Genomic DNA, 24,509 nt, shown 5'->3' with positions numbered 1-24,509 from the left:
CACAGACTCAGACCACTGCCGTGCCTGACATTTCGCCAACTCCACTTGTGGAGGTTCCACCCACAGCAGCGGTTCCAGGGGACTTGGTTTCAACGCCACCTAGGGTCACGCCACAGCCTCAGCAAGAATCGGGCAGCCCAACGGACCTGGGTACTGCTCCCCGGCAGTCTGGCAGAGTTTCCAAGTGCCCAACTTATTTAAAGGACTATGTTGTTGGACATGTAATACTGTTGGTCTAATGGAAGTATGTGAAATGTAACCGATATGCTTTTGCGCCTAATTGAACCAATGTGTAGTGCTGTATATAAGGAAACCATTACGATGGTAACTAACGCCTTATCTCGGTGGAGAGGGGTGTTATGTGCTGAAGTTCTCACCCTGGGCCAGCAGGGGGATACTGTGGATAAGTGTTCAAATAAGGGATCGAAAGTGATGTTCAGTGATTGGATAGTTTTAGAAAGTTGTAGCAATTATGTGTACTGGAGCTCTATATAAGCAGGCTGACTGAGCCCTTCAGCTCAGTTCCTGTTCTGACCTCTGAAAAAAGAAGAGCTGTTTGAAGAATCGCTGTGTCATCTGATATGTTCACCCACAACTTAACAGGGACAACATTTGCCTGCCTCCAGTCTGTAGGGACTTCACCTGCTCTCCAGGAATTCTCAAAAATTATAGACAGAGGCTCTGAGATTACATTCTCAAACCCCTTTAGTACCCTTGGGTACAGCTCATTAGACCCTGGAGCTTTTAATTTGTTTAACGTAGCTAGGTGTTCCTTTCCCACCACTTCTCCTATATTGGGCTGCAGTTCCCGCCTTTCATTGTTTTCTCCCCTCAGTGGACATACCACTTGCTTGTTCTTCCTGCTGCTTTGAACATAGCCAAATAAACCTTTATTGCGTGGCAAGTCCCCCTCCCCCCTTGAGAAATAAATACACAGGACACGGTATTTAAGGTTAATGGGCGAAAACAGCCACAACTTTATTGATTGCAGGAATTGAGCGGTATTGGCTTAGGCCTATTGGCTATCAGCTGGAGAGGCGAAGAGAGGGCGGTCCTCGGGCGCGCCGGGCATAAATAGCCCAGGCCACACACACACACCCCCGACCAGCCCATTGGCTAGGCAGGGAGATGACACGCGTGAGGATTCCTTCATTCTTGCGGGGGCTGTGAGCCAGCCCCCGTGTGCATGGGGAGGGCGTGGGCCCGCAACCCCACCTCCTCTTCAGTTCGGAAGTGGCTTTATTATCTTTCACCTCTCTTGCAAGCCTGAGATCATTCTGAGCTTTAGCCCGCCTGACCTTTCCCCCTGTCACAGTTGGCTACTCATGTATACTCTTCCTTCACAATTCCCCTTTAAGCCCACAGTGTGAATTTGGCCTAGGTTAGCCCTCTTGGCCAGGATTCCAGCAATAAGTGGGTCCGGATCCACATCGAGAATAGCAAACAGCTGCTCTCTACCGTGTTCCGTGCTCTTCCAATGCCCACCTGCCTCAGCAGATGGAATGTCCATATTCAAATAGCATGAGAAACTGTTAGCCTGGTCATGGAATTTCCCACCACAGGAGAGGACAGTTGAACTGGCATGGTGGTTCTTCCTCCCTCTTTGTCATCTCCTTTGTCATCTAGAAGTCTCTGGAAATACACTTTAGAAGATTAAATGAGAATTCCTGGGACTAGAGGAATATAATTATTGGGGTATCTTCCTCTCTTTGGTGTCCACCCTTCTTCCTTTTGGTCCTTCTTATCACCCAAAAAGGTGACCACAACCGCTTCTGAGAAGAGAAAATCATGGCACATGGCAGTGGTGGCCTCCACAAATGGCTGGTTCTGCAGTTGACGAATCCTGTTATTTTGCTGGGGTTCCTCCTTCCCACCAGCTCATTTCCTGCTCCTGAGTATACGTCGTATGAAGTGATCACCCCAAGGCGGTGCTTTGGGGAGGGAAAGCCAAGAAGAATGAACTTTCCTATATCCTCAATGTATCAGGAAAGGACTACGTCATTCAGTTGAAGCCCAGGAAGCACGACTTCCTGGTCAAAAACCTCCCACTCTTCACATACAGTTCCCAGGGCAGACGGATCGAAAGTCATCCCTACATCCCTGTTGAATGCTACCACGAAGGGCATGTGGATGGCGTAGCCAATTCGCTTGTGGTTCTGAAGACCTGCTCTGGCTTGACAGGATTCCTAAGTATCAGAGACAGAAATTATGGCATAGAGCCTTTCCACGATTCTTCAACTTTTCAGCACCTTCTCTACCTGATCAACGAACCAAAGCCTTGTATGTGTGGAATGAGAGCTCCAGTTGCAAAGCGTCAGGCAGAAGAACTGAGGGCGGAAAGAGGGACCCGGCGTGACCCAAGGCACCCAAAATACATTGAGCTGTACATTGTTGTGGACGAGAAGCTGTTTCAGTTTGAAGGTGCCAATGAAACCAGGATGGCATACCTCATTTTGGACATAGTTAACTTAATGGGTGTGCACTTCCAGGAGCTGCACACAAGTATTGTCCTGATTGGACTGGAGATCTGGAACACAGGCAACCCTTTCGAGGTTACAAATGAGGTTGGGTTGCTTCTGAATAATTTCAACAGCTGGAGAGTGAACGGTCTTGCGAAGTGGATGAAGCACGACACAGCCCTGTTGCTCACTCACCAGGAGTTCGAGCACACCCTCGGGAAGTCATATGGTAATGCCATCTGCAGGCCAAGCTATTCTGCAGGGGTTTTGAGCTACTTGCAGAAGAATCCAATTCTCTTTTCAAGGGCCATGTCCCATGAGTTGGGTCATCACATGGGGCTTGAACACGACGAATCCAACTGTGTTTGTGGAGGATACAAAACCTGTGTCATGCATTCGTACAAGGCAGAAACGAACAAGTTCAGCAACTGCAGCATTCACACTTTTGCAGAACTTGTGCTGGAAGGGAACCTGGACTGCCTGAACAACAGGCCCCAAAAGATACCATCTATCAAGCATTGTGGCAATGGAGTGTTGGATAAGGGAGAAGAATGCGACTGCGGCGGCACGCAGAGGTGCAAGCAGAATCTTTGCTGCAACCCTGACTGCACCTTGAAGCCACGTGCACAATGCTCTTCTGGGCCATGTTGTAAAAACTGTCACTTCCTTCCAAGTGGAGACCTTTGTCGAATTCAGATCAATGAGTGTGACCTTCCTGAGTACTGTAGTGGGAAATCTGAGTGGTGCCCCAATGATGTGTACATGCAAGACGGGACGCCGTGCAGCAAACACGATTCCCATTGTTATGCCAAGCAGTGTTGGACTCACAACTACCTGTGCGCCAGGATCTTTGGCTATGGAGCCACAGCGGCTCCAGCATCCTGCTTTCAGTCTAGGAATAGTGTGGGGGATGCGTATGGCAACTGTGGCAGGGATTGGACAGGAAGTACTTTTGTGAAATGCCAGCCTCAAGACGTAAAGTGCGGGAGAGTTCAGTGTACCAACGTCAGAAACATACCTTCAATGCCACACTATGCCGTGACTCCCACTGAGTTGTCAGGCACTAGCGCTAGCTGCTGGAGTGTGGCCTACCATGGCGGGACAGATTTTGTGGATCTCGGAATGGTGCCTGATGGCACTCCATGTGGCCCTGGGAAACTCTGCAAGAACCATACGTGCATTTTTTTTTATCATCAGGTTTTTATCATCAGAAACAGAATTAGCCCTCGACGTCTGAACAAATTTTTTTTGAAAAAATCCCAAAGGCGCGCGGTCACAATTTCAGCAAAAATCTGACGTTCTACAATTCACTCAAAAATGGTGCCCAACGGTTGCAAACGATCCCCCAAAAGCTGTTTCGGGGGAAACAGATGGGTTTTAAACATCAGAAACAGAATTAGCCCTCGACGTCCGAACAACTTTTTTTTGAAAAATTCCCTAAGCCGCGCGGTCACAATCTCAGCAAAAATCTGACGTTCTGCAATTCACTCAAAAATGGTGCCCAACTGCTGCAAACGATCCCCTGAAAGCTGTTTCGGTGGAAACAGATGGGTTTTTATCATCAGAAACAGAATTAGCCCTCGACGTCTGAACAACTTTTTTTTGAAAAAATCCCTAAGGCGCGCGGTCACAATTTCAGCAAAAATCTGACGTTCTGCAATTCACTCAAAAATGGTGCCAGACTATTGCGAACGATCCCCTGAAAGCTGTTTCGGTGGAAACAGATGGGTTTTTATCATCAGAAACAGAATTAGCCCTCGACGTCTGAACAACTTTTTTTGGAAAAAATCCCTAAGCCGTGCGGTCACAATTTCAGCAAAAATCTGACGTTCTGCAATTCACTCAAAAATGGTGCCAGACTATTGCGAACGATCCCCTGAAAGCTGTTTCGGTGGAAACAGATGGGTTTTTATCATCAGAAACAGAATTCGCCCTCACGTCTGAACAACTTTTTTTTGAAAAAATCCCTAAGCCGCGCGGTCACAATTTCAGCAAAAATCTGACGTTCTGCAATTCACTCAGAAATGGTGCCCAACGGTTGCAAACGATTCCCTGAAAGCTGTTTCGGTGGAAACAGATGGGTTTTTATCATCAGAAACAGAATCCCTAAGCCGCGCGGTCACAATTTCAGCAAAAATCTGACGTTTTGCAATTCACTCAGAAATGGTGCCAAACTGTTGCAAACGATCCCCTGAATGCTGTTTTGGTGGAAACAGATGGGTTTTTATCATCAGAAACAGAATTAGCCCTCGACGTCTGAACAACTTTTTTTTGAAAAAATCCCTAAGCCGCACGGTCACAATTTCAGCAAAAATCTGGCATTCTGCAATTCACTCAAAAATGGTGCCAAGCTGTGGCAAAGGATCCCCTGAAAGCTGTTTCGGTGGAAACAGATGGGTTTTTATCATCACAAACAGAATTAGCCCTCGAAGTCTGAACTTGCGGAACAACCTTATTTTTTAAAAATCCCTAAGACTCGCGGTCACAATTTCAGCAAAAATCTGACGTTCTGCAATTCACTCAGAAATGGTGCCAAACTGTTGCAAACGATCCCCTGAAAGCTGTTTCGGTGGAAACAGATGGGTTTTTATCATCAGAAACAGAATTAGCCCTCGACGTCTGAACAACTTTTTTTTGAAAAAATCCCTAAGCCGCACGGTCACAATTTCAGCAAAAATCTGGCATTCTGCAATTCACTCAAAAATGGTGCCAAACGGTTGCAAACGATCCCCCGAAAGCTGTTTCGGTGGAAACAGATGGGTTTTAAACATCAGAAACAGAATTAGCCCTCAACGTCTGAACAACTTTTTTTTGAAAAAATCCCTAAGCCGCGCGGTCACAATTTCAGCAAAAATCTGACGTTCTGCAATTGACTCAAATATGGTGCCAAAGTGTTGCAAACGATTCCCTGAAAGCTGTTTCGGTGGAAACAGATGGGTTTTTATCATCAGAAACAGAATCCCTAAGCCGCGCGGTCACAATTTCAGCAAAAATCTGACGTTTTGCAATTCATTCAGAAATGGTGCCAAACAGCTGCAAACGATCCCCTGAATGCTGTTTTGGTGGAAACAGATGGGTTTTTATCATCAGAAACAGAATTAGCCCTCGACGTCCGAACAACATTTTTTTAAAAAAATCCCTAAGCCGCGCGGTCACAATTTCAGCAAAAATCTGGCATTCTGCAATTCACTCAAAAATGGTGCCAAACGGTTGCAAACGATCCCCCGAAAGCTGTTTCGGTGGAAACAGATGGGTTTTAAACATCAGAAACAGAATTAGCCCTCAACGTCTGAACAACTTTTTTTTGAAAAAAACCCTAAGCCGCGCGGTCACAATTTCAGCAAAAATCTGACGTTCTGCAATTCACTCAAAAATGGTGCCAAACTGTTGCAAACGATCCCCTGAAAGCTGTTTCGGTGGAAACAGATGGGTTTTTATCATCAGAAACAGAATTCGCCCTCAACATTTGAACAACTTTTTTTTGAAAAAATCCCTAAGCCGCGCGGTCAAGATTTTAGCAAAAATCTGACGTTCTGCAATTCACTCAGAAATGGTGCCAGACTATTGCGAACGATCCCCTGAAAGCTGTTTCGGTGGAAACAGATGGGTTTTTATCATCACAAACAGAATTAGCCCTCGACGTCTGAACAACTTTTTTTTGAAAAAATCCCTAAGCCGCGCGGTCACAATTTCAGCAAAAATCTGACGTTTTGCAATTCACTCAGAAATGGTGCCAAACTGTTGCAAACGATCCCCTGAATGCTGTTTTGGTGGAAACAGATGGGTTTTTATCATCAGAAACAGAATTAGCCCTCGACGTCCGAACAACATTTTTTTTAAAAAATCCCTAAGCCGCGCGGTCGCAATTTCAGCAAAAATCTGACGTTCTGCAATTCACTCAAAAATGGTGCCAAGCTGTGGCAAAGGATCCCCTGAAAGCTGTTTCGGTGGAAACAGATGGGTTTTTATCATCACAAACAGAATTAGCCCTCGAAGTCTGAACTTGCGGAACAACCTTATTTTTTAAAAATCCCTAAGACTCGCGGTCACAATTTCAGCAAAAATCTGACGTTCTGCAATTCACTCAGAAATGGTGCCAAACTGTTGCAAACGATCCCCTGAATGCTGTTTTGGTGGAAACAGATGGGTTTTTATCATCAGAAACAGAATTAGCCCTCGACGTCCGAACAACATTTTTTTAAAAAAATCCCTAAGCCGCGCGGTCACAATTTCAGCAAAAATCTGACATTCTGCAATTCACTCAAAAATGGTGCCAAACTGTTGCAAACGATCCCCTGAAAGCTGTTTCGGTGGAAACAGATGGGTTTTTATCATCACAAAGAGAATTAGCCGTCGAAGTCTGTACTTGCGGAACAACCTTATTTTTCCAAAATCCCTAAGCCGCGCGGTCACAATTTCAGCAAAAATCTGGCGTTCTGCAATTCACTCAGAAATGGTGCCCAACGGTTGCAAACGATCCCCCAAAAGCTGTTTCGGTGGAAACAGATGGGTTTTAAACATCAGAAACAGAATTAGCCCTCGACGTCCGAACAACTTTTTTTTGAAAAATTCCCTAAGCCGCGCGGTCACAATCTCAGCAAAAATCTGACGTTCTGCAATTCACTCAAAAATGGTGCCCAACTGCTGCAAACGATCCCCTGAAAGCTGTTTCGGTGGAAACAGATGGGTTTTTATCATCAGAAACAGAATTAGCCCTCGACGTCTGAACAACTTTTTTTGGAAAAAATCCCTAAGGCGCGCGGTCACAATTTCAGGAAAAATCTGACGTTCTGCAATTCACTCAAAAATGGTGCCAGACTATTGCGAACGATCCCCTGAAAGCTGTTTCGGTGGAAACAGATGGGTTTTTATCATCAGAAACAGAATTAGCCCTCGACGTCTGAACAACTTTTTTTGGAAAAAATCCCTAAGCCGTGCGGTCACAATTTCAGCAAAAATCTGACGTTCTGCAATTCACTCAAAAATGGTGCCAGACTATTGCGAACGATCCCCTGAAAGCTGTTTCGGTGGAAACAGATGGGTTTTTATCATCAGAAACAGAATTCGCCCTCAACGTCTGAACAACTTTTTTTTGAAAAAATCCCTAAGCCGCGCGGTCACAATTTCAGCAAAAATCTGATGTTCTGCAATTGACTCAAATATGGTGCCAAACTGTTGCAAACGATTCCCTGAAAGCTGTTTCGGTGGAAACAGATGGGTTTTTATCATCAGAAACAGAATCCCTAAGCCGCGCGGTCACAATTTCAGCAAAAATCTGACGTTTTGCAATTCACTCAGAAATGGTGCCAAACAGTTGCAAACGATCCCCTGAATGCTGTTTTGGTGGAAACAGATGGGTTTTTATCATCAGAAACAGAATTAGCCCTCGACGTCCGAACAACATTTTTTTAAAAAAATCCCTAAGCCGCGCGGTCACAATTTCAGCAAAAATCTGACGTTCTGCAATTCACTCAAAAATGGTGCCAAGCTGTGGCAAAGGATCCCCTGAAAGCTGTTTCGGTGGAAACAGATGGGTTTTTATCATCACAAACAGAATTAGCCCTCGAAGTCTGAACTTGCGGAACAACCTTATTTTTAAAAAATCCCTAAGACTCGCGGTCACAATTTCAGCAAAAATCTGACGTTCTGCAATTCACTCAGAAATGGTGCCAAACTGTTGCAAACAATCCCCTGAAAGCTGTTTCGGTGGAAACAGATGGGTTTTTATCATCAGAAACAGAATTAGCCCTCGACGTCTGAACAACTTTTTTTTGAAAAAATCCCTAAGCCGCACGGTCACAATTTCAGCAAAAATCTGGCATTCTGCAATTCACTCAAAAATGGTGCCAAACGGTTGCAAACGATCCCCCGAAAGCTGTTTCGGTGGAAACAGATGGGTTTTAAACATCAGAAACAGAATTAGCCCTCAACGTCTGAACAACTTTTTTTTGAAAAAAACCCTAAGCCGCGCGGTCACAATTTCAGCAAAAATCTGACATTCTGCAATTCACTCAAAAATGGTGCCAAACTGTTGCAAACGATCCCCTGAAAGCTGTTTCGGTGGAAACAGATGGGTTTTTATCATCAGAAACAGAATTCGCCCTCAACATTTGAACAACTTTTTTTTGAAAAAATCCCTAAGCCGCGCGGTCAAGATTTTAGCAAAAATCTGACGTTCTGCAATTCACTCAGAAATGGTGCCAGACTATTGCGAACGATCCCCTGAAAGCTGTTTCGGTGGAAACAGATGGGTTTTTATCATCACAAACAGAATTAGCCCTCGACGTCTGAACAAATTTTTTTTGAAAAAATCCCTAAGCCGCGCGGTCACAATTTCAGCAAAAATCTGACGTTCTGCAATTGACTCAAATATGGTGCCAAACTCTTGCAAACGATTCCCTGAAAGCTGTTTCGGTGGAAACAGATGGGTTTTTATCATCAGAAACAGAATCCCTAAGCCGTGCGGTCACAATTTCAGCAAAAATCTGACGTTTTGCAATTCACTCAGAAATGGTGCCAAACTGTTGCAAACGATCCCCTGAAAGCTGTTTTGGTGGAAACAGATGGGTTTTTATCATCAGAAACAGAAGTAGCCCTCGACGTCCGAACAACATTTTTTTGAAAAAATCCCTAAGCCGTGCGGTCACAATTTAAGCAAAAATCTGGCGTTCTGAAATTCACTCAAAAATGGTGCCAAACGGTTGCAAACGATCCCCCGAAAGATGTTTCGGTGGAAACAGATGGGTTTTAAACATCAGAAACAGAATTAGCCCTCAACGTCTGAATAACTTTTTTTTGAAAAAAACCCTAAGCCGCGCGGTCAAAATTTTAGCAAAAATCTGACGTTCTGCAATTCACTAAAAAATGGTGCCAAACTGTTGCAAACGATCCCCAGAAACTTTTTTTGGTGGAAACAGATGGGTTTTTATCATCAGAAACAGAATTAGCCCTGGACGTCTGAACAACTTTTTTTTTGAAAAAATCCCTAAGCCGCGTGGTCAAAATTTTAGCAAAAATCTGACGTTCTGCAATTCACTCAGAAATGGTGCCAAACTGTTGCAAATGACCCCCTGAAAGCTGTTTCGGTGGAAACAGATGGGTTTTTATCATCAGAAACAGAATTAGCCCTCGACGTCTGAACAACTTTTTTTTGAAAAAATCCCTAAGGCGCGCGGTCACAATCTCAGCAAAAATCTGACGCTCTGCAATTCACTCAAAAATGGTGCCAAACTGTTGCAAACGATCCCCTGAAAGCTGTTTCAGTGGAAACAGATGGGTTTTTATTATCAGAAACAGAATTCGCCCTCAACATCTCAACAACTTTTTTTTAAAAAAAATCCCTAAACCGCGCGGCAACAATTTCAGCAAAAATCTGACGTTCTGCAATTCACTCAAAAATGGTGCCAGACTATTGCGAACGATCCCCTGAAAGCTGTTTCGGTGGAAACAGATGGGTTTTTATCATCACAAACAAAATTAGCCCTCAACGTCTGAACAATTTTTTTTTGAAAAAATCCCTAAGCCGCGCGGTCACAATTTCAGCAAAAATCTGATGTTCTGCAATTGACTCAAATATGGTGCCAAACTGTTGCAAACGATCCCCTGAAAGCTGTTTCGGTGGAAACAGATGGGTTTTTATCATCAGAAACAGAATCCCTAAGCCGCGCGGTCACAATTTCAGCAAAAATCTGACGTTTTGCAATTCACTCAGAAATGGTGCCAAACTGTTGCAAACGATCCCCTGAATGCTGTTTTGGTGGAAACAGATGGGTTTTTATCATCAGAAACAGAATTAGCCCTCGACGTCCGAACAACATTTTTTTAAAAAAATCCCTAAGCCGCGCGGTCACAATTTCAGCAAAAATCTGATGTTCTGCAATTCACTCAAAAATGGTGCCCAACTGTTGCAAACGATCCCCTGAAAACTGTTTCGGTGGAAACAGATGGGTTTTTATCATCACAAAGAGAATTAGCCCTCGAAGTCTGAACTTGCGGAACAACCTTATTTTTAAAAAATCCCTAAGGTCACAATTTCAGCAAAAATCTGACGTTCTGCAATTCACTCAGAAACGGTGCCAAACTGCTGCAAACGATCCCCTGAAAGCTGTTTCGGTTGGAAACAGATGGGTTTTTCTCATCAGAAACAGAATTCGCCCTCAACGTCTGAACAACTTTTTTTTGAAAAAATCCCTAAGCCGCGCGGTCACAATTTCAGCAAAAATCTGACGTTCTGCAATTCACTCAGAAATGGTGCCAAACTGTTGCAAACGATCCCCTGAATGCTGTTTTGGTGGAAACAGATGGGTTTTTATCATCAGAAACAGAATTAGCCCTCGACGTCCGAACAACATTTTTTTAAAAAAATCCCTAAGCCGCGCGGTCACAATTTCAGCAAAAATCTGACGTTCTGCAATTCACTCAGAAATGGTGCCAAACTGTTGCAAATGATCCCCTGAAAGCTGTTTCGGTGGAAACAGATGGGTTTTTATCATCAGAAACAGAATTAGCCCTCGACGTCCGAACAACTTTTTTTTGAAAAATTCCCTAAGCCGCGCAGTCACAATCTCAGCAAAAATCTGACATTCTGCAATTCACTCAAAAATGGTGCCAAACTGTTGCAAACGATCCCCTGAAACTGTTTTGGTGGAAGCAGATGGGTTTTTATCATCAGAAACAGAATTAGCCCTCGACGTCTGAACAACTTTTTTTTGAAAAAATCCCTAAGCCGCACGGTCACAATTTCAGCAAAAATCTGACGTTTTTCAATTCACTCAGAAATGGTGCCAAGCTGTTGCAAACGATCCCCTGAAAGCTGTTTCGGTGGAAACAGATGGATTTTTATCATCACTAAGAGAATTAGGCCTCGAAGTCTGAACTTGCGGAACAACCTTTTTTTTGATAAATCCCTAAGCCGCGCGGTCACAATTTCAGCAAAAATCTGACGTTCTGCAATTCACTCAGAAATGGTGCCAAACTGTTGCAAACGATCCCCTGGATGCTGTTTTGGTGGAAACAGATGGGTTTTTACCATCAGAAAAAGAATTAGCCCTCGACGTTTGAACAACTTTTTTTTGAAAAATTCCCTAAGCCGCGCGGTCACAATTTCAGCAAAAATCTGGCGTTCTGCAATTCTTTCAGAAATGGTGCTAAACGGATGCAAACGATCCCCCGAAAGCTGTTTCGGTGGAAACAGATGGGTTTTAAACATCAGAAACAGAATTAGCCCTCGACGTCTGAACAACTTTTTTTTGAAAAAAACCCTAAGCCGCGCGGTCACAATTTCAGCAAAAATCTGACGTTCTGCAATTCACTCAGAAATGGTGCCAAACTGTTGCAAATGATCCCCTGAAAGCTGTTTCGGGGGAAACAGATGGGTTTTAAACATCAGAAACAGAATTAGCCCTCGACGTCTGAACAACTTTTTTTTGAAAAAATCCCTAAGCCGCGCGGTCACAATTTCAGCAAAAATCTGGCGTTCTGCAATTCATTCAGAAATGGTGCTAAACGGATGCAAACGATCCCCTGAAAGCTGTTTCGGTGGAAACAGATGGGTTTTTATCATCAGAAACAGAATTAGCCCTCGACCTCTGAACAACTTTTTTTTGAAAAAATCCCTAAGCCGCGCGGTCACAATTTTAGCAAAAATCTGGCGTTCTGCAATTCACTCAGAAATGGTGCCAAACGGTTGCAAATGATCCCCTGAAAGCTGTTTCGGTGGAAACAGATGGGTTTTTAACATCAGAAACAGAATCCCTAAGCCGCGCGGTCACAATTTCAGCAAAAATCTGACGTTTTCCAATTCACTCAGAAATGCTGATAAACTGTTGCAAACGATCCCCTAAATGCTGTTTTGGTGGAAACAGATGGGTTTTTATCATCAGAAACAGAATTAGCCCTCGACGTCCGAACAACATTTTTTTAAAAAAATCCCTAAGCCGCGCGGTCACAATTTCAGCAAAAATCTGACGTTCTGCAATTCACTCAAAAATGGTGCCAAACTGTTGCAAACGATCCCCTGAAAACTGTTTCGGTGGAAACAGATGGGTTTTTATCATCACAAAGAGAATTAGCCCTCGAAGTCTGAACTTGCGGAACAACCTTATTTTTAAAAAAATCCCTAAGGTCACAATTTCAGCAAAAATCTGACGTTCTGCAATTCACTCAGAAACGGTGCCAAACTGCTGCAAACGATCCCCTGAAAGCTGTTTCGGTTGGAAACAGATGGGTTTTTCTCATCAGAAACAGAATTCGCCCTCAACGTCTGAACAACTTTTTTTTGAAAAAATCCCTAAGCCGCGCGGTCACAATTTCAGCAAAAATCTGACGTTCTGCAATTCACTCAGAAATGGTGCCAAACTGTTGCAAACGATCCCCTGAATGCTGTTTTGGTGGAAACAGATGGGTTTTTATCATCAGAAACAGAATTAGCCCTCGACGTCCGAACAACATTTTTTTAAAAAAATCCCTAAGCCGCGCGGTCACAATTTCAGCAAAAATCTGACGTTCTGCAATTCACTCAGAAATGGTGCCAAACTGTTGCAAATGATCCCCTGAAAGCTGTTTCGGTGGAAACAGATGGGTTTTTATCATCAGAAACAGAATTAGCCCTCGACGTCGGAACAACTTTTTTTTGAAAAATTCCCTAAGCCGCGCAGTCACAATCTCAGCAAAAATCTGACATTCTGCAATTCACTCAAAAATGGTGCCAAACTGTTGCAAACGATCCCCTGAAACTGTTTTGGTGGAAGCAGATGGGTTTTTATCATCAGAAACAGAATTAGCCCTCGACGTCTGAACAACTTTTTTTTGAAAAAATCCCTAAGCCGCACGGTCACAATTTCAGCAAAAATCTGACGTTTTGCAATTCACTCAGAAATGGTGCCAAGCTGTTGCAAACGATCCCCTGAAAGCTGTTTCGGTGGAAACAGATGGATTTTTATCATCACTAAGAGAATTAGGCCTCGAAGTCTGAACTTGCGGAACAACCTTTTTTTTGATAAATCCCTAAGCCGCGCGGTCACAATTTCAGCAAAAATCTGACGTTCTGCAATTCACTCAGAAATGGTGCCAAACTGTTGCAAACGATCCCCTGGATGCTGTTTTGGTGGAAACAGATGGGTTTTTACCATCAGAAAAAGAATTAGCCCTCGACGTTTGAACAACTTTTTTTTGAAAAATTCCCTAAGCCGCGCGGTCACAATTTCAGCAAAAATCTGGCGTTCTGCAATTCTTTCAGAAATGGTGCTAAACGGATGCAAACGATCCCCTGAAAGCTGTTTCGGTGGAAACAGATGGGTTTTAAACATCAGAAACAGAATTAGCCCTCGACGTCTGAACAACTTTTTTTTGAAAAAAACCCTAAGCCGCGCGGTCACAATTTCAGCAAAAATCTGACGTTCTGCAATTCACTCAGAAATGGTGCCAAACTGTTGCAAATGATCCCCTGAAAGCTGTTTCGGGGGAAACAGATGGGTTTTAAACATCAGAAACAGAATTAGCCCTCGACGTCTGAACAACTTTTTTTTGAAAAAATCCCTAAGCCGCGCGGTCACAATTTCAGCAAAAATCTGGCGTTCTGCAATTCATTCAGAAATGGTGCTAAACGGATGCAAACGATCCCCTGAAAGCTGTTTCGGTGGAAACAGATGGGTTTTTATCATCAGAAACAGAATTAGCCCTCGACCTCTGAACAACTTTTTTTTGAAAAAATCCCTAAGCCGCGCGGTCAGAATTTTAGCAAAAATCTGGCGTTCTGCAATTCACTCAGAAATGGTGCCAAACGGTTGCAAATGATCCCCTGAAAGCTGTTTCGGTGGAAACAGATGGGTTTTTAACATCAGAAACAGAATTAGCCCTCGACGTCTGAACAACTTTTTTTTGAAAAAATCCCTAAGCCGCGCGGTCACAATTTCAGCAAAATTCTGACGTTCTGCAATTCACTCAAAAATGGTGCCAAACTGTTGCAAACGATCCCCTGAAAGCTGTTTCGGTGGAAACAGATGGGTTTTTATCATCAGAAACAGAATTCGCCCTCAACATTTGAACAACTTTTTTTTGAAAAAATCCCTAAGCCGCGCGGTCACAATTTCAGCAAAAATCTGACGTTCTGCAATTCACTCAGAAATGGTGCCAAACTGTTGCAAACGATCCCCTGAAAGCTGTTTCGGTGGAAACAGATGGGTTTTTATCATCACTAAGAGAATTAGCCCTCGAAGTCTGAACTTGCGGAACAACCTTATTTTTGAAAAATCCCTAAGCCGCGCGGTCACAATTTCAGCAAAAATCTGACGTTCTGCAATTCACTCAGAAATGGTGCCAAACTGTTGCAAACGATCCCCTGGATGCTGTTTTGGTGGAAACAGATGGGTTTTTATCATCAGAAACAGAATTAGCCCTCGACCTCTGAACAACTTTTTTTTGAAAAAATCCCTAAGCCGCGCGGTCACAATCTCAGCAAAAATCTGACGTTCTGCAATTCACTCAAAAATGGTGCCAAACTGTTGCAAACGATCCCCTGAAAGCTGTTTCGGTGGAAACAGATGGGTTTTTATCATCACTAAGAGAATTAGCCCTCGACCTCTGAACAACTTTTTTTTGAAAAAATCCCTAAGCCGCGCGGTCACAATTTCAGCAAAAATCTGGCGTTCTGCAATTCACTCAAATATGGTGCCAAACTGTTGCAAACGATCCCCTGAAAGCTGTTTCGGTGGAAACAGATGGGTTTTTATCATCAGAAACAGAATTAGCCATCGACGTCCGAACAACTTTTTTTTGAAAAAATCCCTAAGACGCACTGTCACAATTTCAGCAAAAATCTGATGTTTTGCAATTCACTCAGAAATGGTGCCAAACGGTTGCAAATGATCCCCTGAAAGCTGTTTCGGTGGAAACAGATGGGTTTTTATCATCAGAAACAGAATTAGCCCTCGACGTCCGAACACCTTTTTTTGAAAAATTCCCTAAGCCGCGCAGTCACAATCTCAGCAAAAATCTGACGTTCTGCAATTCATTCAAAAATGGTGCCCAACTGCTGCAAACGATCCCCTGAAAGCTGTTTCGGTGGAAACAGATGGGTTTTTATCATCAGAAACAGAATTAGCCCTCGACGTTTGAACAACTTTTTTTTGAAAAATCCCTAAGCCGCGCGGTAACAATTTCAGCAAAAATCTGACGTTCTGCAATTCACTCAGAAATGGTGCCAGACTATTGCGAACGATCCCCTGAAAGCTGTTTCGGTGGAAACAGATGGGTTTTTATCATCACAAACAGAATTAGCCCTCGACGTCTGAACAACTTTATTTTTAAAAAATCCCTAAGCCGCGCGGTCACAATTTCAGCAAAAATCTGACGTTCTGCAATTGTCTCAAATATGGTGCCAAACTGTTGCAAACGATCCCCTGAAAGCTGTTTCGGTGGAAACAGATGGGTTTTTATCATCAGAAACAGAATCCCTAAGCCGCGCGGTCACAATTTCAGCAAAAATCTGACGTTTTCCAATTCACTCAGAAATGGTGCCAAACTGTTGCAAACGATCCCCTGAATGCTTTTTTGGTGGAAACAGATGGGTTTTTATCATCAGAAACAGAATTAGCCCTCGACGTCCGAACAACATTTTTTTAAAAAAATCCCTAAGCCGCGCGGTCACAATTTCAGCAAAAATCTGACGTTCTGCAATTCACTCAAAAATGGTGCCAAACTGTTGCAAACGATCCCCTGAAAACTGTTTCGGTGGAAACAGATGGGTTTTTATCATCAAAAAGAGAATTAGCCCTCGAAGTCTGAACTTGCAGAACAACTTTATTTTTAAAAAATCCCTAAGCCGCGCGGTCACAATTTCAGCAAAAATCTGACGTTTTGCAATTCACTCAGAAATGCTGCCAAACTGTTGCAAACGATCCCCTAAATGCTGTTTTGGTGGAAACAGATGGGTTTTTATCATCAGAAACAGAATTAGCCCTCGACGTCCGAACAACATTTTTTTTAAAAAATCCCTAAGCTGCGCGGTCACAATTTCAGCAAAAATCTGACGTTCTGCAATTCACTCAAAAATGGTGCCAAACTGTTGCAAACGATCCCCTGAAAGCTGTTTCGGTGGAAACAGATGGGTTTTTATCATCACAAAGAGAATTAGCCCTCGACCTCTGAACAACTTTTTTTTGAAAAAATCCCTAAGGCGCGCGGTCACAATCTCAGCAAAAATCTGGCGTTCTGCAATTCACTCAGAAATGGTGCCAAACGGTTGCAAATGATCCCCTGAAAGCTGTTTCGGTGGAAACAGATGGGTTTTTATCATCAGAAACAGAATTAGCCCTCAACGTCCGAACACCTTTTTTTGAAAAATTCCCTAAGCCGCGCAGTCACAATCTCAGCAAAAATCTGACATTCTGCAATTCATTCAAAAATGGTGCCCAACTGCTGCAAACGATCCCCTGAAAGCTATTTCGGTGGAAACAGATGGGTTTTTATCATCAGAAACAGAATTAGCCCTCGACGTCTGAACAACTTTTTTTTTTTTTAAATATTTTATTTAGGATTTTCTTGATTTACAAAAGTGTAATGCCTCGTATTTTTTTTTTCCCATGTAACATTTTTACAAATCCGTTTCATTTGTTGAGGCATTAGGGGGAGAAGAGGAAAAAAAGGAAAAAGAAAGGGGGGTGGAGAGAGGGAAGATGGATGGGGGTGGGGTCGGGTGGCGGTGTTTCTATTATGCTTAGTGTATGTAGAGTTTGGTGTCAGCGTTGTTTGTGTTGTTCACTTGTGTTCCTTTGGTGGTGAGAGAGGTTGGGGTTGGCCTAGGGTGTGATTGTTTGTTTGTGATTGGCTGTGGTGATCTTTGTTTTCGTGTGTGAGTGAGGTGGGTGGGTGTTTTGGATCAGGTTAGCCATATTGATTTGTATGCTGTTGGTGGATTATTGTCATTGTCCTGTTGGGTTGTGTATGTGATAAAGGGGAGCCATATCGGAGTGAAGGTGTCTTCTTCTGTTTGTCCCCGTGTCAGTTTCAGTTTATTAGTTAATTTTTCCAGTAGGGCTGTTTCCCATACTATTTGGTACCATTGGTCCATGCTTACTCCTGACAGGTCTCTCCAGTGTCTGGTTATGGTGTTTCTGGCTGCTGAAAGTAGGTGGGTTATGAGTTCTTTGTGGTGTAAATGGGCGTTGTTGTCTTGGAAGATGTTTAGTAGGGCCAATTCTGGGGTGATATCTAATACTTGTTTAGTTATTTTACATATTTCTCGTATGGCTGTTGCCCAGAATAGTTGGATTTTGGGACACTCCCACCACATGTGGAGGTATGTGCCTGTGGAGGTGCACCCTCTCCAGCATTTTGGTGAGGTTCCTGGGCGTATTAGCGCTAGTTTCCTTGGTGTTAGGTACCACCTGTAGGTGAGTTTCAGTGTGAGTTCTTTTCTTTTCGTTGATATGGATTTAAAGGGAGGTTTAGACCACATTCTGGCCCATTGCGTGGGGTTAATCTCATAGCCTATGTCATTCTCCCATTGTTTTTTGATTGCGTCTAGGGGGTTTGTGGGGTTTTGGAGTAGTATTTTGTATATTGCGGATACCGTCCCTTTACTGTTTCCCTTTGTTGTTAGGAGGAGGTTTTCGAAGGTTGTCAGGGGCCTAGTTGCTGCTAATTTTACTGTTGGGTTGTTTAAGAGGGCATGTAGTTGGTGTTGTGTTAACCAGGGCATTTGGGTGTCTTCTAGTTTGTCTTGTATTTCTTGTGTTGACAAAGGTTTGTTATTTTTATAAAAGTCTATTAGGCGATATAAGCCTTTGGTTCGCCAGGTTTTTATCTGGAGGTTTTGTGCTGCATGGTGGAATAATGGGTGGTACGCCAGGGGGATTAGTGGGGATGGGGTTGGGGATAGTTTGCCTATTTGTGTTTTCCATGCTTTGAGCATGGTCTGTGTGTACCTGTTCAGTGTTGTGGGAATTTTCTTTACTTTGTTTGGGAGGAGTGGGTATGCTGTGGTGCAGGTATTTTCAATTGTGTCCCTCTCTAGGTGTACCCATTGTTTTGTCTCATCTTTGAGTATATATGGGATTATATGTCGTATTTGGTTGGCAATGTAATATGCTTCTATGTTGGGGATTCCCCATCCTCCTTCTGAGGTGGGGAGGTGCAGGCATTTGGGGCTTATTCTTGGTTTTTTATGTGAGAAGATGAAAGAGTGTAGTTTTCTCTGCCAACTGCGGAGTTGGGTTGGGGGGATCCAGATTGGGAGGGTTTGGAATAGGTAGGTTAGTTTTGGGAGTGTGATCATTTTGATCATGGCTATTTTGTCTGAGAGAGTGAAATTCATGTTATTCCATCTCTTTAGGTCTTTGTTAATTTGTCGCCACAGGGGCTTGTAGTTGTGGAGGTGCAGTTTATTGAGGTTTCTGGTTATTTGTACCCCTAGGTATCTGAACTTGGTGTGGCAAAGTTTTATTTTGGTGACCTTCGTGAGTTCTTTTTGGGTGTGAGGAGGGGTGTTGAAGCACATAGCTTCTGACTTTGTGAAATTTACCTGTAGGCCCGACACCATTGCAAATGTGTTGAGTTCTCTGATTAGGGAGGTTGCTGTGTTTATGGGGTCTGGTGTTGTGACCATTAGGTCATCTGCAAAGAGCCCTAATTTATAGGTTCTGCCTTTTATTTCCACTCCCTTGATGTCTGTGGCTGCTCGGATGCGGATTGCTAAGGGTTCCAGAGCCAAGATAAATAAGAAGGGAGACAGTGGGCATCCTTGTTTCGTGCCTCTTTGGATAGCTATAGTATTAGAATCCATATTATTAGTTCTGCATCTTGCTGAGGCTTGGGAGTATATTTGTTTGAGTATTTGTAGGAAGTTGGGGCCAAATTTCATGTTAGTTAGTACTGCTAATATGTATTTCCACTCTAAGCAATCAAAGGCTTTGAGGATGTCTAAGGACATAATTGTCAATGGGAGTTTGGTTGCCTTGCTGTGTTCGATCAGGTTCAGTAGTTTCCTGATGGGGTCTGTTATATTGCGGCCAGGGACAAAGCCAGTCTGGTCTGGGGCTATTAACTTGTGTAGGAAGATTTTTAGGCGGTTGGCCAAGATTGATGTGAATATCTTGTAGTCTTGGTTTATTAATGAGATTGGGCGGTATGATTCTACTTTGAGGCTATCTTTTAGTGGTTTTGGGATGGAGACTATTTTGGAGTGGGTCCAGGTTTTGGGGATGGGACCCCCTTTTATGATGTCGTTGAATAGGCGGGTCATGTAAGGCATCGAGGGTTCTTTGAATTTCCTATAGAATTCTGCTGTGAAGCCGTCTGGGCCTGGGGCTTTGTGTGGTTTCAGATTTTTGAGGACTGCATCTATTTCCTCTGGGGTGATAGGGCTGTCCATGAATTCCTGTTCCTCATCAGTTAGGGTAGGCATGGTCAGTCCTGCTAGAAATTTTTTGATTTCCCTCTCTGGTGGGTTATGGGAGGTGTATAGGTTGGAGTAGAATTCTGTAAATTCTGAGATTATTTCTTTGGGGGAGAATGTTATGTTGCCGTCTTTTTTGGTGATGCAGTGTATTCTTGTTTTGAGTGCTTTTTTCCTACATCTATTTGCTAGTAATCTGGAGTTTTTCCCTCCATATTCATAGAAACGTTGTTTAGAGTATAGAATGTTGATCATTGTTTTGTTGATTTCTAAGGAGTCTAGTTCTCTCCTTTTTTGTTCTATAAGTTTGAGAAGTTTTTTAGATCCTGTTTGTTTGTAGCGTGATGAGAGGACTGTGATGTCTTGTTCTATTTTGCTAATTTTTGAGGAGGTTTGTTTTTTGAGGAATGTTTTCTCTTTTATGCAAGCTCCTCTGGTGACCGCTTTCATTGCGTCCCATAGGAGGGGGGTTGTTATATTGTCTACATCGTTTTCCTCGAAGTAGTTTTGGAGGGTTTTTGTGAGATTCTCTCTAATTTGTTTGTTTGTAGTTAGGATGGGGCTGAAGGACCATGATGGGGTAGTTTGTGTTCCTTCTCCTATTTTAACGATGACTTCTACTGGGGCGTGATCTGTGATTTTAATGTTACCTATGTTTGTTGATTCCACTGAGGGGATCAGACCCTGTGTGAGTAGAATGCTGTCCAGTCTGGACACTGTATCATGGCGTCCCGATTGGAATGTATGGCTGATGTCTCCCGGGTTTTGCTCACCCCAGATGTCGTAGAGACCCCTGTTTTTTAGCAATTTTAGTAATTTGTAAGAGTTCCTAGTTGTTGGAGGTTTCCTTCGGAGGAAGGTTGCCCATGGGGTTGTAGGGTGGATATCTTTCAGGGATATACCTTTCATATTTAGATTGAGGTCCCCTCCTAGGATTGCTTCCCCTTCAGAGAAGGAGAGGAATTTGTTTAGTGTCTTCTGGAAGAATTCTAATTGTTTCGCGTTTGGGGCATATATGGAGCCGATTGTCAGTTTGATTTTGCCGTCTAGTGTCCCTTTAGCGAAAATGAATCTGCCTTTTTTGTCCTTGAGGACTGTTGTGGCAGTGAAGTTCAGGTCTCTACTAAGTATTATGGCTACACCACGTGCTTTCCCTGAGCCTCGTGCGACCCACTGTTGACTGAAGCGGGGGTCGCTCAGGAGTTTGCTGCCTTTGGGTGGGTTGTGTATTTCTTGTAGGAAGGTGATGTGTGGTTTCATGGTGTTTATGTATGAGGTGATGCGCTTTCTTTTGATGGGGTTTCCCAGCCCCCTCACATTTAATGTAATTGCTTTAAGGTTAGCCATCTTGCTTATCTATTATGTGGGGTGATTCCCTGCCAACCCGTTCGGGTTGTCTTGTGTCTCTCTCTTCGTGTTGTTTAAAGAACCAGTGGGGTTGCGCTGACCTAGGGTGTGGTGGGTGGGGGGCTAGTGGGATTAGAGTAAGATTTGGGTTAAAGAGTAGGGGGTAAGTTGTGGAGAGTTTCCTATATGTAGTCATATAGGTGTTTGTTTGGGGTGTTTTGGGCCATCTGGCATTTAGCCGGTTGGTCCTAGGTCTCAGCTGGTGTGGAGGGCCGTGTTCAAGGGCAGGCCATCCCCCCTGTTGTTTGCGATGGGGGGTGATCAGCGAGACAGTGTGAAGTGACTTTGTAACGTCGCTGTCAAGTATAAGGTTCATAAGCAATGTTGCCAATGTTTTGAGCAACATTGTTGGTGTGTTGGGGTGGGGATGTGGGTGCTGGTACGCTCTGGTGCCACCATAGTGCTGGTTGGGTATCAGATTTTAGCCTGATTGTGGGTTGTGTTATTGAGGTTGGAGTTGTTTTTCCTTAGTATGGAGTATGGGGATGTTGAAGGTGTGGGTGATGGGGAGTATGGTTGAGGTCGTCTGGACTGGTGTTGGGGTGAGGATTTCTGTGGGGGTGCGGGGCTGGGGGGGATGTTGATGGTGTTAATTAAATCTATGTTTTGGGGGGGGGAGAGGGGGAAAAGGGGGGGGAATCACCAGTCCTTCAGTTTGTGGTTTTTTCCTGCTTGCTTCATTCAGCTGGGGTTGTTGTTGTAGGGTTGTCCATCTGCGATGAATTGGTTTGGTTAATCTTGGTCTGCTTTCTTGTGTCGTATGGCCGGCGGGACGGTTCTGAGCATGATGCTTGCCTATATTGGTTTGTGTTGTTGTGCCGCTTCTGTTGTTTCTTTTTCTTCTGTACCGTCGTCCAGTTGTTTGCTGTTGTTTCCTCGTGGTTGGGGCTGTCACTTGGTGGGTTTGTCGGTTGCCATTCCGGTGGGAGGTCGAGTTCAAGGTTCTTTAGTAGTTGCAGGGCCTCAGATATGTTGGTGGCCGTGTGTTGTGTTGTATTAGTTGTTACAATGAGGCGGAAGGGGAAGCCCCATCGGTATTTGATCCCTGCTTGTTGGAGACGCTGGGTGAATGGGCGCAGGCTTTTCCTCCGGTTTAGGGTATCCTGGGATAAGTCCTGTAAGGCCAGGATGGGGGTTTCTCCATATCGAAGGTTGGTTAAGTTTCTGATGCTGTTCCATACCTCTTCCTTCTTTTTGTAGCGTGTGAAGCATACAATGATGTCTCTTGGGGGGGCGCTGGGTTTTGGCATAGGTTTTAGGGCTCTGTGAGCCCTCTCCAAGTCATCTGCCTCAAGTTTCAGGCTTGGGATTGTGTTTTTCAGCCAGTGTATAATTAGGTCTGCTGGGCTTTTCTCCTCTGTTTTTTCAGGAAAGTTGCGGAAGCGGATGTTACAACGTCTATTGCGGTCTTCAAGGTCGGCTTGCTTAATTTTCATCTCTCTGTGTTCTGCTTCCATTTGGTTTACCAGTTCGTCCAGTTTCTTGTTCACACGTGCATTCTCCTCCCGGTATTGCTCTATTATTCTTTCTTGCATTTGGTTCTTGTTCTCTAGAGCTTCCACTTTGGAGGTTAGGTTGTTGATTAGTACCTGCATGGGAGCCATTGTGGCCTTCAGTGTTTCTTCTAATCGTGCTTCTAATCTTGCTTCCATTTCCCTCAGGTCTCGTTTCGTTACTGGGCGGTCATCGTCTTGAAGGGGAGTTACGGTCTTAGCATTGTTTGCCATCTCCCTGGTTGGTGGCATCTCAGTCTCCCTAATGGTTTTGGTTTGAGGTTGGCTTGGCATCCTCTTGGAGTAGAGCGGTGGTTAGGAGTTGTGGCAGTGGTGGTTCCTGAGTATTGTTGGGTTGCTAAGCTGATCAGGCTTTGGCTGGTGGCTTGTGCAGAGCGTTTGGATTAGGTGGTCATTTGTGTCACTTCTAGCCTGTGTTTTAAGAACTTCTGTAGGGCTTCTGTAGTTGCCTCAGCGGTGCCGCCAAAGTGGGGGGGGGGCAGGTAAGAAGATGAGTAGACTAACGGACAGACAGTTCATATAAAGGGAGGGGGTCAGCAGGTAGAGATGCAAAAGATTAGGGGGTGGGGCCAGGGGAAATATTTGTTTCGGAGGGGGTTGTATATACCCCAACGGGGTACTGTACTGGGGTCCAGTTAAGGTGGAAGTTGGGGTTGGGAGTGCACTCAGAAGCAGAGACAGACAGATAGGCTATATGTAAAGGGTGGAGGGAGTAAAAAGAAGAAGAAGAAAGAAGAAGGGGGGAGCCGGGGGGGGAGAGGAGAGATTGGAGTCAAGTAAAGGGTGGCTGCAGCAGCAGTGGCCCCTCTTTTAAAAAGAAGAGTGATAAAAGTAGGTATATGGGGGGGGGTAGAAAAGATTTTTAGATATTTTTTTATAAAAAAAAAAGGGGGGAGAGAGAGGGGGAGGAGGAAGGGGTTAACAAAAAGGGGGTTAAATAAAAAAAAAAGAAAAAGAAAAAGAAAGGGGGGAAAAGAGGGTAGTTTCTTGCCCTCTGTGCTCTCCCTTTGTCATGCGGCTTTTCGCTGTTTTCCTTGCCGCTGGAGCTCCGGTCGGGCTCAGCCACGTGTTTTTTCGGAGCCTCTTTTTCCTTCCCGGTGCTCACCTACATCTCCTCTTTTTTCCTGTCGGCAGAGATGGGGGCAGCAGCGGTAAAGTTGGGGCTCCTTTTTCTGTCTTTTTCTTCCTCTCTCCCCCTTTCTTTCTCCCTCTTTGCTTTAGCTCCACTGTTCTCCTGGTTTTGGAGCTCCTCTGGGCTGTTGGGGGGGGGTCGGGTGCCTTTCCGGCTCAATCTCAGTCCTGGGGGGGTGTTTTGGCTTCTTTGATAGACTCCCGGGCACCCCGATTCCTCTCTGTTGGCGGTGCTGGCGGCAGCAGTCTTGGGAGCCCGGGAATCGGACAGGCAGCCTTTTACTCTGGCTGGCTTCAGGAGCTCTTTTCTGCTGTTGCAGCCGCCATGCTGCCTCGCCGGAACTCCACCAGTTTGATTTTTAATAATGCTTATTTTGAATCCGAAGCACCCACGGGAACGGGGCAACCCATTACAGAGCGGTTCGAAGCCGAAAAAGAGCTTCCGTGACTGCGAAAGGGGGGCGCTAGAGCATTTTGTCTCTCTCTGCCCCCCCCTGTTTCAGGGTGGTTCCTTCGGGTGGCACCAGTCGCTGCTGGAAGAGGCGGGACCGGGTTTTCCTGAGGCTGCCCCCGGCTCCGGCGTCCCTGCTGCTGTTGCTGCCGCCG

The 24,509-nt window shown here is 44.4% G+C and overlaps 1 pseudogene; it reads left to right on the top strand.

Moving 5' to 3' along the window:
• The first annotated feature begins 1,788 nt into the window (after positions 1–1,788).
• LOC128420349 (disintegrin and metalloproteinase domain-containing protein 21-like) lies at positions 1,789–24,266 on the top strand (annotated as a pseudogene).
• Positions 24,267–24,509: the final 243 nt, after the last annotated feature.

Source organism: Podarcis raffonei, chromosome 8 (assembly GCF_027172205.1).
Source record: "Podarcis raffonei isolate rPodRaf1 chromosome 8, rPodRaf1.pri, whole genome shotgun sequence".
NCBI lineage: Eukaryota > Metazoa > Chordata > Lepidosauria > Squamata > Lacertidae > Podarcis > Podarcis raffonei.
This window is presented reverse-complemented; position numbering and strand designations above follow the sequence as displayed.